General features: G+C 35.5%; 2 pseudogenes; one reads left to right on the top strand and one right to left on the bottom strand.

Moving 5' to 3' along the window:
• Nucleotides 1-16,494, top strand: part of LOC105309252 — a 98,227-nt pseudogene that overhangs the window by 30,979 nt on the left and 50,754 nt on the right.
• Nucleotides 16,077-16,195, bottom strand: LOC111733946 (annotated as a pseudogene).

Below are 16,494 nucleotides of genomic sequence, written 5' to 3'. Positions count from 1 at the left end.
TCTTGCCTTTTCCCTAAGAATAGACTGCTTTGATCTGTGGGCCATGTACTGCACATTAGTTTCTTTCACAGGGTCTAGGAGGTTGGTAGTGTGAGCAGGTCCTTAGCCTCATCTGTTCAAAATTAGACAGGAGCATTGATCTGATGGAATCATGTAAGTATCATGTGAATGCCCATGAGAATCAGCTGCCCATGAAGAGACTGTACTGTATGAAACACAGGGGAATTATGTGACAGATGGGATGATGTAGTGCTCCCTTTGGAATGACCAGTGCATATCACTTGAAAAAATTTACATAAACACTGAGAAAACATTAGTCAGAAGATGACCAAGACAATCTCCTAACTGACCTCCAATCGAATGTCATGTCCCCATTACAAAACTCACTTAGGTCAACGGTATATGTGGGCAGTCAATGATCGTTAATTCACCTCAGATTTTGTCTGTTGTCAGGAAAACTGCTTTATGGCAATGGAGGTGGTGGTTGTACATTGGCCGCATTGATAATTGGAGGCTGAGTTTGCTGTGAAGAAATGACTGGATAGCGGTGGAAACAACAGCTGCCATTTTACTGTATTGTAGGGAAAATGCTGAATCATTCAGAGGATACTCCTTCATGGTGGAAAGAACGGCTGCCTCAGAATTTCTCTGTAGCAAACATCAGACTACTAATTCTGGGAAGGACTGATTTAACTAACATAGAAAGAAAGCTGAGACATTGACATTGAGGCAGTTCCTTCAATGTGTTCTGAAACCCTTGTTTTAGGCTAGCAGTAGAAAATTATGTGGAAGTCACCTGGAAATCTCGTAACAAGAATTATGGAATCTTGTGATATTCACAAACCTTTCCAGCAGAATCCACATTACCATCATGGAACTCGCCTGAGGGCAACACCCGGAGATCACATGACATTGGAATGATGGAGTGGCACTCACTTTTGAGTTACCTTTCTACATGCCTTGGTAAAATTCATATAAACACTGAGAAAAGAAGAGTCCGTGGTAACAGATCCACCTAACAGCCCTTCAATCGAAAGGTCATGTCTGCATGAGGAAACTTGTTGAGGACAACGGCATAGGCTACCAGATAGTTATTGTTAGTTAACTTGCCTGATGTTTCATCTGTGGTCAGGCAACCTGCTTGAAGACAATGGGAGTGGCTTTTGCACATTAACCACGTTGAAATTTGAAGGCTGAGACTGCTTGATGAAGCTACTTTAGAACAGTGGAAATAGTAGGTGACTTTTGCTGTATTGTAGCAAAACTACTGAGTCATCATAAGCATTACTCTAACAGGCTTCCCGGGGGACTCCCGCAAACTTCTTGGATGGGGACCTTAGGCCAATACTGTCAAAAGGGAATTGCTTAACAGCCAATGCATCAATGCTGAAATATTAAAAATGACGGTTTAAGAGATAGTGTAAACACATGGTTGACAATAGGGGAAGAGGAGTAAGGTGGAAGTCACTTGGAAATCACATAGCAATCACTAGAGATGCACGCAGCAGTCACGTGAACACTTCGTGAGGAAGGTATTTAAGTTTGTACTTATAATGCATGTAATACATTTTGGATTTGAGCAAGCTCTTTGTCCTAGTGTTCTTGACCAGAGTAAAGTTCAAACCAAGTCTCTTAGGACTGTAGCTCTGTTTATGATTCGACCCATTTTCAGTACCGAAGAGCTGGGAGGAAAGACTCTTTAGAGATATATGCTCTCAACCTTACCCTATGCATAGACTGAATGAGCAGGCAGATATACAGTGACAGCTTCATTGTAGTTTATAGTAGAGGCTCTTTAACATATGTCCTATACACTGTTTCTTTGCCAAGCAGAATGGAAAGCCCCTGAGTCTTACGTGTAGTATGACAGTCGAATGTGATGAGAAATCATTCTCGAGAGGATGTACTTGTAATCTGTTTCCTCAGCAGAGTGGTTCCATAAATGAACAGAAAATGTGTTTTCGAATGCATATTGAAATGAAACCATATCCTACACATGCTTCTGATGAGAAACTGACACACTGGTGGAGCCTTAATGATGGGATCCAAATATGCTTAATCAGGAAGTTAGATCACTCTATGAAAAATGCTTCTGACAATGGTTTTCAATTGTTCTATTTCCATTTTTCAAGCTTCTGTTTCGTCTAGTAGCTCCAAATGCAACCTGTATGCCAAGGGATCAATAGATAATTTGAATTGGCTGAGTATTATTCTAAGGGACTACTCAAAATCTACAGTGTGTGAAGCAAACTTCGATTCTTCTAACATCTACAAAGTGTCAAAGTGATTAGGGAAAACTGGCAGTTTTCACGGAGGAAATTCATACGAAGCGGGTTGAGGCTGCCATGTGTTGGAAGGGAGTGTATATGCAAAAAAGACCTCAAACCATTGCAATAAACAATGTCGTATGTTGTTTCAATACTGTGGTTCATTTGTTGCCTTGAAGAGGAGATAGAAGAACTATAAACTTTAGAGAAAATCCATAGCACATGCAAAGAAAACAGATTTTTAATACCTGTGTTCCATAGTCCAAAAGTACACAGTCAACAATTCAGTGCTACTATTACTGTGAAGTCTAAGGAGGCACTCTAACAATGTAGAGGAAGGTATTACAGTTCATGCTTATAATGCATGTAATACATTTTTGATTTAAGCAAGCTCTTAGCCCTAGTGTTCTTTTTTTTACTGCTTACCAGAGGCACTTTATTGTCTCAGAAGAAATAATAATGATTTCAAATATATATACATATATATATTGATTCAAGAAAAGTAATTCAGAAAACTTAATCCCTTTCCTTTCATTCTTTACCTTTTTTTTTAAATTAAGTTTATTGTGGTAACATCAGCTAATACAATTATATGATTTTCAGGTGTACATTATAATTTGACATCTATATATTCTATTGTGTGATTACCACCCAAAATCCAGTTCCCTTCAGCTACCATATATTTGATCCCCTTTATCCACTTCACCTTCCCCCAAACTTCCTATATTTGACCCCCTTTACCCCATCTATCCGTCCCCTTCTCCCCCACCCCCTACCCTCTGGTAACCACTAGTCCATTGTCCATGTCCCTGAGTCGCTGTTTGTCCTGTTCATTTGTTGCTTTTGGGCTTATATCCCACATATAAGTGATATCATGTGATTTTCAATTTTTTCTGTCTGGCTTATTTCACTTAGCATAATTATCTTGAGGTCCATCCACAAATGGCAGTATTTCACCTCTTCTTATAGTTGAGTAATATTCCATTGTATATATGTTCCACAGCTTCTTTAGCCAATCATCTATCATAGGACATTTCGGTTACTTCCATGTCCTGGCCACTGTAAATAGTACTGATATGACCATTGCGATAAACAGGGTTATATGGTGTTTCCATACCGTGGTTCATTTTTTGTCATGAAGAGGAGATACAAACACAATAAAATTTAGAGAAAATCTGCAGCACGAGCAAAGGACACAGGTTTTTGAATACCTGTCTTTACAGTCTACAAGTGCAGTCAACGATTTGGTGCTAGTATTGGTGTATGCTCTGATATCTAAGTCGGCACTCACACAATGTAGAGGAAGGTATTTCAGTTCGTACTTATAATGCATGTAATATATTTTTGATATGAGCAAGCTCTTTGCCCTAGTGTTCTTGACCTGGGTAAAGTTCATGACTGTAGCTCTGTTTATAATGTGACCTGTTTTCAGTACCAAAGACTGGTGGAAATACTCTTTAGAGATCCTTGCTCTTGAACTTACCATCTGCATAGACTGCATGAGCAGGTACTAATACAGTGGCAGCTTCCTTGTAGTCTATTGTAGCGGCTCTTTAACAGATGTCCTATATACTGTTTCTTTGCCCAGCAGAACAGAAAGCCACTGTGTGTTGTGTGTAGTGTGACAGACGAATGTAATGAGAAACCTTTCTGGTAAGAAAGTGCTTATAATCTGTTTCCTCAGCAGCTCTGTTCCATAAATGAACAGTAAATATATTTTGGAATGCATATGGAAATTGAAACCATCTCCTAAAGATGTTTCTGATGAGACACTGACACACTGGTGGAGCCTTAAAGCTGGGGTCCAAATATGCTTAATCAGGAAGTTAGATCACTCTGACAAAAAATGCTTCAGGCAATGGCTTTGACCTGAGCCACTTCCATGCTGCAAACTTCTCTTTCTTAGTGGTGCTTCACAGGCATCCTATATGCCAAGTGATTAATAGATAATCTGAATTGCCTGAAGTATTGTTCTAAGAGGCACTTGACATCTGCAGTGTGTTAAGCAAACTTGGACTTTTACAACATCTTCAAAGTGTGAAAGTGATTCAATATATTTTAATGAATAACATAGATCTTAAAATATGAATAAAGAATGAGAGACATAAAAACTATCTTCTAGAAATAAAATATATATACTTGAAATTGAAAACTCAGAGATGAACATATTTGCTTTAACTCCTTTTCTGCTAATTCAAATATTTAAAGACTTTATGGGAATGACTGCTTTTTTTTGTCTTGACAGACTCTTTTTCATGATAGTTTGTTTCTTGTTCATTATGAGAATTATTTTATTCTTACTTTTCATCTTTCTTGGAACTTATAAGTCAGAATTATTTGAGTCATAAGTTGGAGGAAGCGTCTTTGAAAAATGCTTGCTTCTGTGAGGATGATAGGCCATTATCAGTCAAAGATCGCTTTTCTCAGACTCTCAATTGTATTGTTTCTTTTCCTTTAGGTAGAGTTCAAGATAATTAGATATACAAATTCAGAATATTATGATTTTGCCTGGAGCTGAGCAAATTGATGGTATGTGAATAAAGGATACAATCTCTAAAGATGAGAGCTTGTGTTTGCTTATGAATTCTCAAGGAAGTTTTTTTTCTCCACTACACTCAAAATCAAGGGTTAAGCTAGGCAATTATCTTTTCATTTTAGAAGTGGTTGTGGCCGTTGTGACTGGAAAGGAGAGATGAATTTTTCATTCACCCTCATAGTGAGAATTTAGCATTCTGGAGAGAAAAATCTTTTTAGACTCGCTTCCATGACTAAGCCCTGGGTTTTATTTCCTGTTCTCTGACAACTCCAGACCTCATAGATCAAATTTTAAGTTCACTGAGATCAGCAAAACCCCTCAAAGCCATAGTCACTAAGATTTTTGTATTTCTGCTTTCATTTAGTTTTGACCTGGCTAATTATTGTTCTCTTTCTACCTCCTTGATATTTCTAGAAAGAGTTTTATTTTTTTCTAATCCTAACCCTAACCCTAACTCTAACTCTAAACCTAATGCTAAGCCTAAACCTAAGTCTATGCCTAAGCCTAACCCTAAGCCTAAACTTAAGCCTAACCCCAACCCTAATCCTAAACCTAATCTTAACCTTAACCCTAATCTTAACAATAACAATAACTCTAATCCTAACCCTAACCCTAACTCTAAACTCAACCCGAACCTGAATCCGAACCCAAGCCTGAAGCCTAGCTCTAACTATAACCCTAAACCTAACCATAACGCTAACCCTAATCCTTACCCAAATCCTAAACCTAAACCTAACCCTATCCCTAATCTTAAACCTAACCCTAAACCTAAGCCTAACCATAACCCTAACTGTAACCCTAAGCCTTACCCTAAGCCTACCCTTAACCCTAACAAAACCCTAACCCTAACCTCAACCCTAAGCCTAAGCCTAACCCTAACCATAACCATGACCCAACCCTAACCCAACCCCCAACCCTAAACACTACCCTAAACCTAACCCTAACCCTAACCCTAAACGCTAACTCTAAACTCTAACCCTAACTCTAACCTAACGTGAGTTTTTAAAAGACATTTTATCTAGTATTTAATGTTGTTTACATTGGAATTTTAGTCCTGGTACTTAGTCGGACATAGTCAATGTACTGGTTTTTAAGTGAGACCAATCAGCTGTGTTATCAACTATCTGTGTGATCATAAGCAAATTACTAATCTCTCTGCTTCCATTTTTTTGCCTGTAAAATGATAATAAAATTTACTCAATGAAAAGTTGTCATATGATAATGTATATATTTACATAACACCTATACTACTGTAAGTGTTCGATACATATTAGCTTGCAGCATCAGCAATAACATCATACAAATAATGCAAATGGACTTTGTGGTTTAAAGAGTACTGGACTGATATTTGATCTGAGACTGAGCCAGCCTCAGCCACTGACTTTAACAGATTCAATGGCATGATAGCGGCAGAATTCCAGTTGTAGTTAAGGGATGGCTGTGAAGTAAAAAATTGGAGGCAATGATTGTAGGAATATTTTTTGAAGAATATAACTGTGAAAATAGATATGAAAATTGTGGAGATAGTGTCAAAAGTTGGTACAGAGTACAAGAAAAGTTATTTCATTTTAACGAGAGAAATAGTCTATAGAGGAAAAGGTTGGAAGTACAGAGACAGAGCTGATGAAGCATTAAACATCAAAGACATGGGAGAGATTCAGATGAAGGCATAAAACTTCAGAACAGAAGAGTCAGTTTGTTCCTCTGAGATTTGAAGAAAGACAATAACTATAGATACAAGTATTTTTCTAGTAATAGGCAGAGAAGTTCAGATATTTCACACTGATAGCCTCGATTTTTATGGGAATTACAACTTCACTGGAGGAGACTGAAAAAATATGTGATTTGAAGAAAAGGGTGAACTCTTGGAGCAAGACAAAGAACATAGAATACAATTCTTCCAAATAAATAAAAGCACAGTTGCACTCAGAGATCATGGACTTATTCTTAAGCTGAATAAGAAAAAAAAATATTGATGCATTATATTAAAGGAGTTACAATCTTATGATAATATGTCTGAAGTAATAAGAGTTTTACTTAATTTTGTGGTTAAATTTACATATTCATTGGCAAATGTCTCAGTGGAAAATGTTATTTTTTAATGTTATAATAAAATTTAGATAATTATGACATTATGCTGTACTCGACTATATAAAATCTTAAAATAATATTTGTTGATCAATATTCTTTATGTTTTATAAGGAAACCTGAAACTCTAAGTGACTTTTAAAAAATTATTCCTGACTTGTGAGTCCACCTCTTTCCAAAACACAATACGAAAAAAAAACAAATAAAATTAAAATTATTAAAAGTACAAAACAAATAGATACAACACACTCCATGCTGAAACTCTCTTACTTTGTTGACATCTTGAATCAGATTTAAAAATGTGTTTTTAATTTTGTTGTCAGTATTTTCCGTGACTTGGTATGTATTTAAATGAATCATATTTTGTAACTTATTTATAAAAAGAACATTGTTAACTTTGCGTGATTTTACTATACACACCCAACATTTTCCAGTCACATCTTACATATAGGTTTAATTCTTAAATCCATCGTTCATTAAAAATTGAATAGACTCAACATTTAACTTGAGATTCCTAAAAGTATACTACCTATTGGAATTTTTCTCATTCACTGTTTAACTTACTGGTATTCTACTATATATTTTTGGGAGAGAGCAGGGAGATTTGAAAGAATGCTAATGATTCTGTCAACCATCCTCAATAAGTGTTTTCTGAAATGAGAACTTTGAGATTTCAAAGAGGATCAAGCCCCTTCAAAGAAATAGAAATTTAAAGTGGAGTCATTACTAACAATAGGTAGAGTTTTGTACTTTCGAAAAAAAAAGGTATAGTAAACATGACTTTTTTAAATACGAATCTCATTTTTGACAATTTGCTCCAAATGTGCTCTGAAAAAATATTTTTAAAAAAGTAGATATTCCTGAGTTATAATAATTCATTTTGTACCCAAACTTTTGCATTAAACGATTTCTGTTTCATGAAAGGTATGTTTAAAAGAACCCCTTAATCCATTAAAATAACATATGGCTCTTTTGTGGTTATCGTAATTTTACAGCAATACTGTAAAATGAAATTACTCATTTATTGAAATTGTAAGTTAATAACTAAGAACTGAGCAAAGAAACTTAATGTACCAATCACATTGATTCCATTGTAACTACCTTTCCTTTTCTAAATGTGATTGCGTTGTGTTACTGGGTCTATCTTAAAATATAAAAGTTTAGAATCTCACAACACAAAATTGAGTAAAAGAAGTTAGACAGAAAACAGAACATTTATTATGACCCCATCAACATAAAGTTTAGAAATATGCATAACTAATCTATAGCATTAGAAATTAGGATAGTGGTTTCCTCAGGGAGCTAAGTATGACTGGAAGGGAAAGAAAGACATTCTAGGATGTTGGCAATGTATTTCTTGATGCAGATGCTGGTCTCATGGTTGTGTATATTTTGCAAAATTTTATTAAGCTCTATACTTAAGATTTTTGCATTTTTTGGTGTGTGTTTGTTGTACCTCAATAAACTTTGCATTAACAATAAAAAGTTTACATTAGGGGAAATGCCCTTGTTAATCATAAGTTAAAAGATAATATTGAACCAAATCTTAGAGTGAGTTAGCATTAGTCCAAAATTTGCTCATAGTAAATAAATGTCTTTGATTACTTGATTCAAGCTCTAATTTAACTTTAATTGGAAATGTGCTTGCTTTATGTCTTATGCTGTGCTTCGTTAAATGAAAGAACTCTGAAGTTCAAAGCTTAAAAAGAAAATCTTTGATAACTATTTTTTATTTGTTCTATTTTTTCTCCTGAAGTAATAATGTAACCTAATGTTGAAATCTAATTACCATTCCTCTAATGGCAAAACTAAGCTCTGTCATTATATCGACCATCCAGATCATCTAAAGAGATGAGCTGGTGGTAATCAGAGCTTGTCTTATTTTAAAGTTGAAAATTTTAACTTCTTAGAAAAATCAAGAAATACTTCATTTTTAAACAACCGTGTCTAACAGATTAAGCACATGATGAAATTTGAAGCTAGTCAGACTCATGCTGCATCTTAATACACATTTATATTATTTACTATTATTGTCATTATTATATCACAACTTTGCCACTTACTATGTATCCTTTGGCTATTTAAATTTAATTGAAATTAAACTAAACTATAATTTCAGTTCCTTATTCACATTAGTCTTGTTTCAAGTAGTCAATAGTCTTATGTGCCCAGAGGCTACTGTATTGGACAGAACATACTTAGAGTATTTCCATCATTGCAGAAAGTACTAATGGACAGCATTAATATATATGTATATGTAGAACAATTCGTTCTTCTGGGAGTTTTTATTTTATTAAAAATGTTTATTTTATAGAATTTTTAGTATTGGAATGACAAAACAGAAATGCTTGATATATGATATTTAACAATAATGTCACTGGTTAAACTAAGAATAATCAGATAATGAAAATAGTAATAAAAACAACATTTACATATCTAGTTTCATGAGTAGGGTGTATATAGCTTTGTATTAATTCACTAAGATTAATTCTGCTTCTATATATTTCACTATGAAATAATTCTTAAGTTGGCATTCCGAAAAATTTCCCTGAAGTAGAAGCCATAAAGTCAGCCTAATATATTATGCTCACAGCTTTATTAAACACACACACGCACTCACACAAAACATATAGTAAGCAATTATTTACTTTTTAAAAATTCTAAATAAAAAGAAATCTTAACACGTAGGTCATAAGCACATGCCACCAGGAGTAAATATGGTTAATCAGAATACGAGATAATGAAAAAGGAAGTTGGAATAGTATTCTAACTCTGTCATATTATGACATGGCATTAACTAATTACAATGTCTTCATGCCTTTCTGGGATTACTGGTTAAAAGCTCTGAATTTCGATTTGTCTTATTGTCGTTTGAGGTATAAATGTGTTTATTTCATTGTTTTTCCCTTTAGGAAATAGGTTCACTAAAAACACACACACACGCAATCATATACTGTGCTTATGCACAAAGCAATGGTTAGGTAAACAATCAATCTCACCCTTAAATCAACTTGGACCACAGACCAGAAAGGAACCCATTTGACATGCCAGTCAAAACACTTGATTCACGTACTGGACTCTGTTAGTGTCTAAGCTCTTTAATTCAGATCTTAGTTGTTATTATCATTCTAATGACAACCATTCGATATAAAGTGGACATAAAGTCTACATATCTACATAATATCCAGAAAAAATAAACTTTTTTTGTATTATTACTACTCAAGGAATATCACTCTTACAAACATAAATAAGTCCTTTACAACAGTTTTTTTTCCCCAAGAGGCAAATGAACCTTTTTTCAATGAAGACTGATTCTTTAGACTACTGAACTTTTATTTTTGAAAATGCCTTTTTTCTTTGCTTTTCTATTTTTTTAATAACTCTTGAGGTACCATAATATTCACTCTCTCTACATTTACATTGTTTTTTTTGATAAATTTTCAGAGTGATGCAACATCACAGTTTTAGAACACCTCAGTCTCCCCCAAACAGAAACTTTGTGCCCACTTTCAGTCTCTTCCTGCTTCCACTCTGAGTGCAGGCAGCTGCTACTTTGCCATCGTAGCTTTGCCTTCTCTGGACGATCCATACCAATGCAGCCATGTAATCTGTGGTCTTTTGTGACTAGCCTCTTTCCCTTTGCATAGTCTTTTCAGGATTCACCAGTGTTAGAGCACATATCGGCCCTTCGTTCCTTTTTACTGAACGATATTCTATTGTATGGATAACCAGCCATGTTTTGTTTACCCATTTACCCATCAATGAACTTTGGACATCTTTTGGACATTGATGGAAATTCTCCCATCTGGACATTGGCTGTTATGAATAAAGCTGCCAAGAGCATCCCCGTACAGGTCTTCGTATGGACATGTTTCATTTTTCTTGGGTAGATTCCTAGGATTGTAATTGCTGGGTCATATAAGTAACTATGGTTAATATTTTGAGGAGCCACCAAACTGTTTTCCAAAACAGCTATGCCGTTTTATCTTTCATAATTTCTCCATATCCTTGTTGTTGTCTTTTTTTTTTTAATTATTATAACCAGCCAAGTAGGTGTGAAGTGGAATCTCATGGTTTTGATTTGCATTTTTCTAATGGCTAACGATGTTGAACATCTTTTTGGCCATTTGTAATCTTTGCAGAAATGCCTATTTAGATCCTTTGCCCAGTTTTTAATAATGTTATTTGTGTTTCTCTTACTGAGATATCTTTATGTATTCTGGATACAAGACCTTTATCAAATACATGATTTGCAAATATTTTCTCCCATTCTTTTGTCATTTTACTTTCTTTTGTTTAAATTATTATTTTTTATTTAGTCTCAAGTATACAGTACATTGGTTAGACATCTATATAGTTCATAAAACAATCCTCCCAATTGCACCATCCCTCCCCTAGCCTTCCATCTAGCCAACGTATTAATGCTAACTGCATTCCCTATGCTGTGTTCCCCATTCCCACAATCATCCATCAGCTACTAATTTGTACTTCTTTAGCCCCTCACCTCATTCTCCCAGCCCCCCAAACCTCCCTCCACTCTGTCAGACACCAAATTGTCCACTATATTTGTGAGTCTGTTTTTTATTAGTTTGTTTTTTTTATTCCTTCGATTCCACATATAAGTCAAATCACATAGTGTTTATCTTTCTCTGTCTGACTTAAATACCTTCTAGGTCCATCAAAGCAATATCTTTTTCTATCCCCTTCCTTTCCATACATAAGAGTATTGTTTTCTTATCTTTTCAGCCACTCCATTTTTTTGGTTGGGGCACTTAATTCTTTTCCATTTAAGGTACTTATTGATAGGAATGTAGTTGTTACCATCCTTTATTCCTGTTTTTGATACATGTGTTTTTCTTCTTAAAGAAGTCCCTCCAACATTTTCTGTAGTATTGGATTGGTGGTGATAAATTTCTTTAGCTCATTTTTGTCTGGGAAGCTCTTTATCTGACCTTCAACTCTAAATGATAGCTTTGCTGGATAAATTATTCTTGGTTGTAGATCCTACGTCTTCATCCTGTCGAATGTTTTTTGCCAAGCCCTTCTGTCCTGCATAGTTTCTTTTGAGAAATCAGCTGCCAGTCTTATGGGTTTTCTCTTATATGTTATTATTTGTTTTTCTCTTGCTGCTTTTAATATTCTTTCTTTGTATTTAACCTTTGGCATTTTAATTATGATGTGTCTTAGTGTGGGCCTCTTTGGATCCCTGATTTTTGTAATTCTCTGAGCTTCCTGGGGTTTTATATCCATTTCCTTGACCAGGTTAGGGAAATTTTCCATCATCATTTTGTCAAACGGCTGTTTAACATCTTGATTTTCTTCAGTTATGCTGAACCGATGTATATTTGAAGCCTTAATAGTGTCCCATATCCTCCTTAAATTGTTTTTATAGTCTTGGCAACTTTTTTCTTGACTTTCTGATTGAGTGTCCTGATTGACTTTTCTGTCCTGCTAGATAGGGCATTTGATCCTCTTCTTTATTCACTTTGTTTATGCCTTTGTTTTTTCCATTTAATATACTTCTCATCTCAGATAATGTGTTCTTCATTTCAGACTGGTTCCCTTGTATAATTCCCATTTCCAATTTTATGATTTTAATCTTTGTTGAAGTTCTCACTGAATTTATCTACACTTCCCAAAAGTTCTTTGAGCATCTTTATAACCAGTGTTTTGAACTCTGCATCTGTTAGATTATTTGACTCCATTATATTTGGATCTCTGTTCTGTTCTCTCATATGGCTTCTGCTTCTTTGTCTTCCCATTTTGGCTGTCTTTCTGTGCCTGTTTCTATGTACTAAGCAAAGCTCCTAAATATCCCAGTCTCATGTGGATTTGTGAAGTAGGTGTCCAGTGGCACAGTCCTAAGAGGGGGTCAGCTGCAGGCCAAATTTAGCCCAAGCCTCTTCCCCTTGGGGCCACCTGTTAAGATTCAGCAAGCAATCCCCAGATGCTGTGCTTATAGTTGCCTCAAAAGGCCACACCAGAAACCAAGGCTGCCTCCAGTATGAGTCGCAATAAGGAGCACCTGAGTAGCTGAGGATACACCTGGATGGGGTGGGGCCCGAGTTGGGGGAGGTGGGGTTTCAGGGAATCCTCAGGGTGGAGCCACCTCTTTTATCCAGTTTGATGACATCACAGCTATGGTGACGCTGTGTCTGCACACTGGGAGTGGGGAGGGCTCATCACGGACCAATGGATACTGCTGGCACTTCCATACCAAGCAAGTTTCAACTCGGCCTTCACTCCAACAATGTCTCCCTGTAAGTCCTTGGTGCCCACTTCACACAGCCCAATTGGCACTGGTGCTCAGAGCAAGCAGGTCCGTCACCGTGAAACTCTTCTCATAGTCATGGCCCCTTTAAGAGGCCTCTGCCGCTGCCACTACCCCAGCCTCCATCTCACTCAGCTGCTCAGGACTGGGCATGCCCATGTCCTCACCCCGTTCTACCTTCTGCTGTTGCAGGGTGTTTTCCAGTTGTATGGTTTGTTCCTCTAGATCCCAGGAGATTTTTCCTTGCTGCTGCTCCTTGTTTCCATCACAACTTTGATTTGGACACCAGAGGGATAAACAGAGCCTCTATCATCTATGCCACTTTTTTTCCTAAAGTTTTTTTTTTTCCAGATTATTTATAACCTGTGATTCCCCCGCTCCTAGGCTACTGATAAGATACTGGCAATTATGGTGCCATGGCATACATCATAATACCTCCAATTAAAGAGGAAAAAGGAGGATTTGTGGTGGAAACATATACAGAGCATATCAAAACTGCTATGCACTTCCATAATATGAGAGAGTCCTATTTCAAGTTTCAAGTAATTGCAACTGACGACTATGGGAAGGGACTAAGTGGCAAAGCTGATGTATTTGTAAGTAGATAAAACTTCGGATAAGGGAGTACATAAAATAATAGTTGGGTCAGTGTTTTTAACTCATAGAACATTTAAATTATTTTGATACCAGTTTTCTATAATGTGATTAATTTGAATTCAGGTCGTTGATAGCTATAGTTCAGCATATAAAAAATATAGCTTTATGGGTTTTTTTTTTTTGTCATTTGGGAAATACAGTATCTGTTTTTATATATGATTGTGACAGCAATGTTGTAAGCATTAGATTTCTATTTGGTCCATGGATCTCATTTTTAATATAGAGTTGGCTGGAGCTACTTAAAATTATAAAATGCTTTACAGAGTTGTGCTGTACAAGTTAAAAGATTTTTTTATTACTGGTTAAATTACTTATAGGCCTTGTGTAATTAAGAAAACAAAAGGAACTATTTTGAAGCAAGTTTATGTCCAAATGGATGACCCATGACTGTTGTATTTGGCTTCAGTCAGTAACATCACCTTTCTAGTCTGCTTTTTCTCAGTCAGTACAAGCTCAATGGTAGATTATTCCCAAGGGTTGTTTGATATTAACACTTACTCAAAATATTCAATACCAGTGCATCTACACCCTATGGAATATCTATCATTATTTGGACTTTTCTCTGATCAGATTCATCAGAAATTATATTTATTATTGGAGCTATCTGTCACAGACAGAATAAAGTATATTTTTCCTTATGCTCTTTACATCTTATTAAATCTTTATCTTTCACAGTTTTCTTCACTTAGTTCTCTGGATAAGTTTAACCTTTGTATATATGCAGATATCAGTGACCAAATATTATTCTTTTTAGACACTGGTAAAGAACTATCACCATGATTGTGATTAGTATGAAGGCCAGAACTTTCTCATGTATAACAGTTAAGCTGCATAAAATAAACCAAGGCCAGTCTAAGCCAATAAGCTTTTGGCATAGGTGATATTATGGCTGACAGAGATTTTCAATCAAATCAATATCTGTAAACATTATGTGAAATAATGTTATTTCTCTTCCTGTTATTTAAGATAGGCACATTGCAATGCTTTAAGGCTGATAAGCTCACTAAATATACTTAAAATATTATTTAAAAAATGAAATATACATATATATGTATATGATATGTACATAAGCAATATGAATTTTATGTGATTTTTATTTGAACTCTATGAACTATTATGTGTAAATTATAAAATATACTTTTAAAATTATCCAAAATACATTTAGAAAAATTAATTCAAAGAACTCATAATGTTATTCATTTATAAATTATGATATATATGTACAAAGAAGCCATCTCAGCAAAATACTCTTTATAAGATCTGAAATCCTTTAAATCAACAAAAGGGAGATATGAAGAGAAATAAGACTTTCATGTAGAGGGAACAAAATATGCCAAAACCAAGAAGGAAGAGAAAGGATGGCAGGTATAAATAACTAATGGATATTATCTCAGTGAGAGAGAGAAAGTAAATAAGAGACAGGCCTGAAGATGGAAGTAGCTGGTTCATATAAAAGCTTTAGGTTATATTAAAAGTATTGAATCTTTTTCCTAAAGTCAACAGGAAACTATTGAAAAATTTTTAGTAAGAGTGAGTGAAGATAAGATTTTTAATTTAGATTAAACCTTGCATAATACAAATCTGGACCTCCCCTGAGGTTAGTACTTCTGCTGCCTTGTCAAGTAATGGCTTTTGTGTTCTTTTCTATATTTGTTTGCCACAGTCTTTATACCACTTACTGGCAAGGTAGGATTCTCGGTGCACCTTGTAACTATTTCTCTACCCTTTCTCCTTCCTAGGGATCCAGCCGTTATTCTCACCATTTGGCTGTCAATCATTCACTGCCTCACACTATTGCTGTGATCTCATCACTCCCATCACTAAACCATCTACCTGCCAGAATGTACACCAACATTCTTTGCCTTCTTTCCCATTCTTTAAGATGGATTCTCTATGTGTTTTTCTAGAGCCATTATCTCCACCTGTGCAACAGATCCAGTCCTCTGCTCACCAGCCCTAAGATATTGTTTAAGTAGCTCTCCCATTTCTTATATACATTATCAACATCAGTCTCCTTCCTTTATTTGATTATTCCCATTACCATACTTTTTTTCTATCTCCAAAAAATAATTTTAAAAACCCTCTTGACCTACATCTACTTCCAACTGCTACACTGTTTCAGTTCCTCTTTCCAGAAAATATCATTGTTAGAATTGACTTTCTTTCTTTCTTTCTTTTTTTAGGCAGGCACCCCTTGGTTGACCTCACAGACTGCAAGGAGCTTGTCAACTTACGTTCTCTTATTTTTTATTTTTTATGCCGACAGCACCTGGTCTTCCTAGGTAGTCTTCCATCTAAGTACTAACCAGGCCTGACCCTGCTTAGCTTCCGAGATCAGACGAGATCAAGCTTGCTCAGGGTGGCATGGCAGTAGACAGAACTGACTTTCATTTTCCAGCATCTAATATTCTTAAAACCTCTTTAATTATAATTTCACTCTCAACACTCATCTAAAACAGCTTATGTCAACATCATCAATTGTTTCTTGTACTAAAAGCACCAATAATTTCAGTCTTCATCTTATTTGAACCATCAGCAACACTTGACTGATTGTTACCTTTACTAGGCTTTCAGGCCACCATTCTCTCTTGTTTACTTCTTACCTTTTTCTTTCTTCTCAGTCCCCTCATCTTTGAGTTCCTTAGGCTAAAAGGTTTTTGATTCCTTCTTCTCCT

This window comes from Pteropus vampyrus, unplaced genomic scaffold (genome assembly GCF_000151845.1).
Source record: "Pteropus vampyrus isolate Shadow unplaced genomic scaffold, Pvam_2.0 Scaffold702, whole genome shotgun sequence".
Lineage (NCBI taxonomy): Eukaryota > Metazoa > Chordata > Mammalia > Chiroptera > Pteropodidae > Pteropus > Pteropus vampyrus.
The sequence above is the reverse complement of the archived record's forward strand: the minus strand, read 5'-3'. Positions and strand labels throughout refer to the sequence as shown.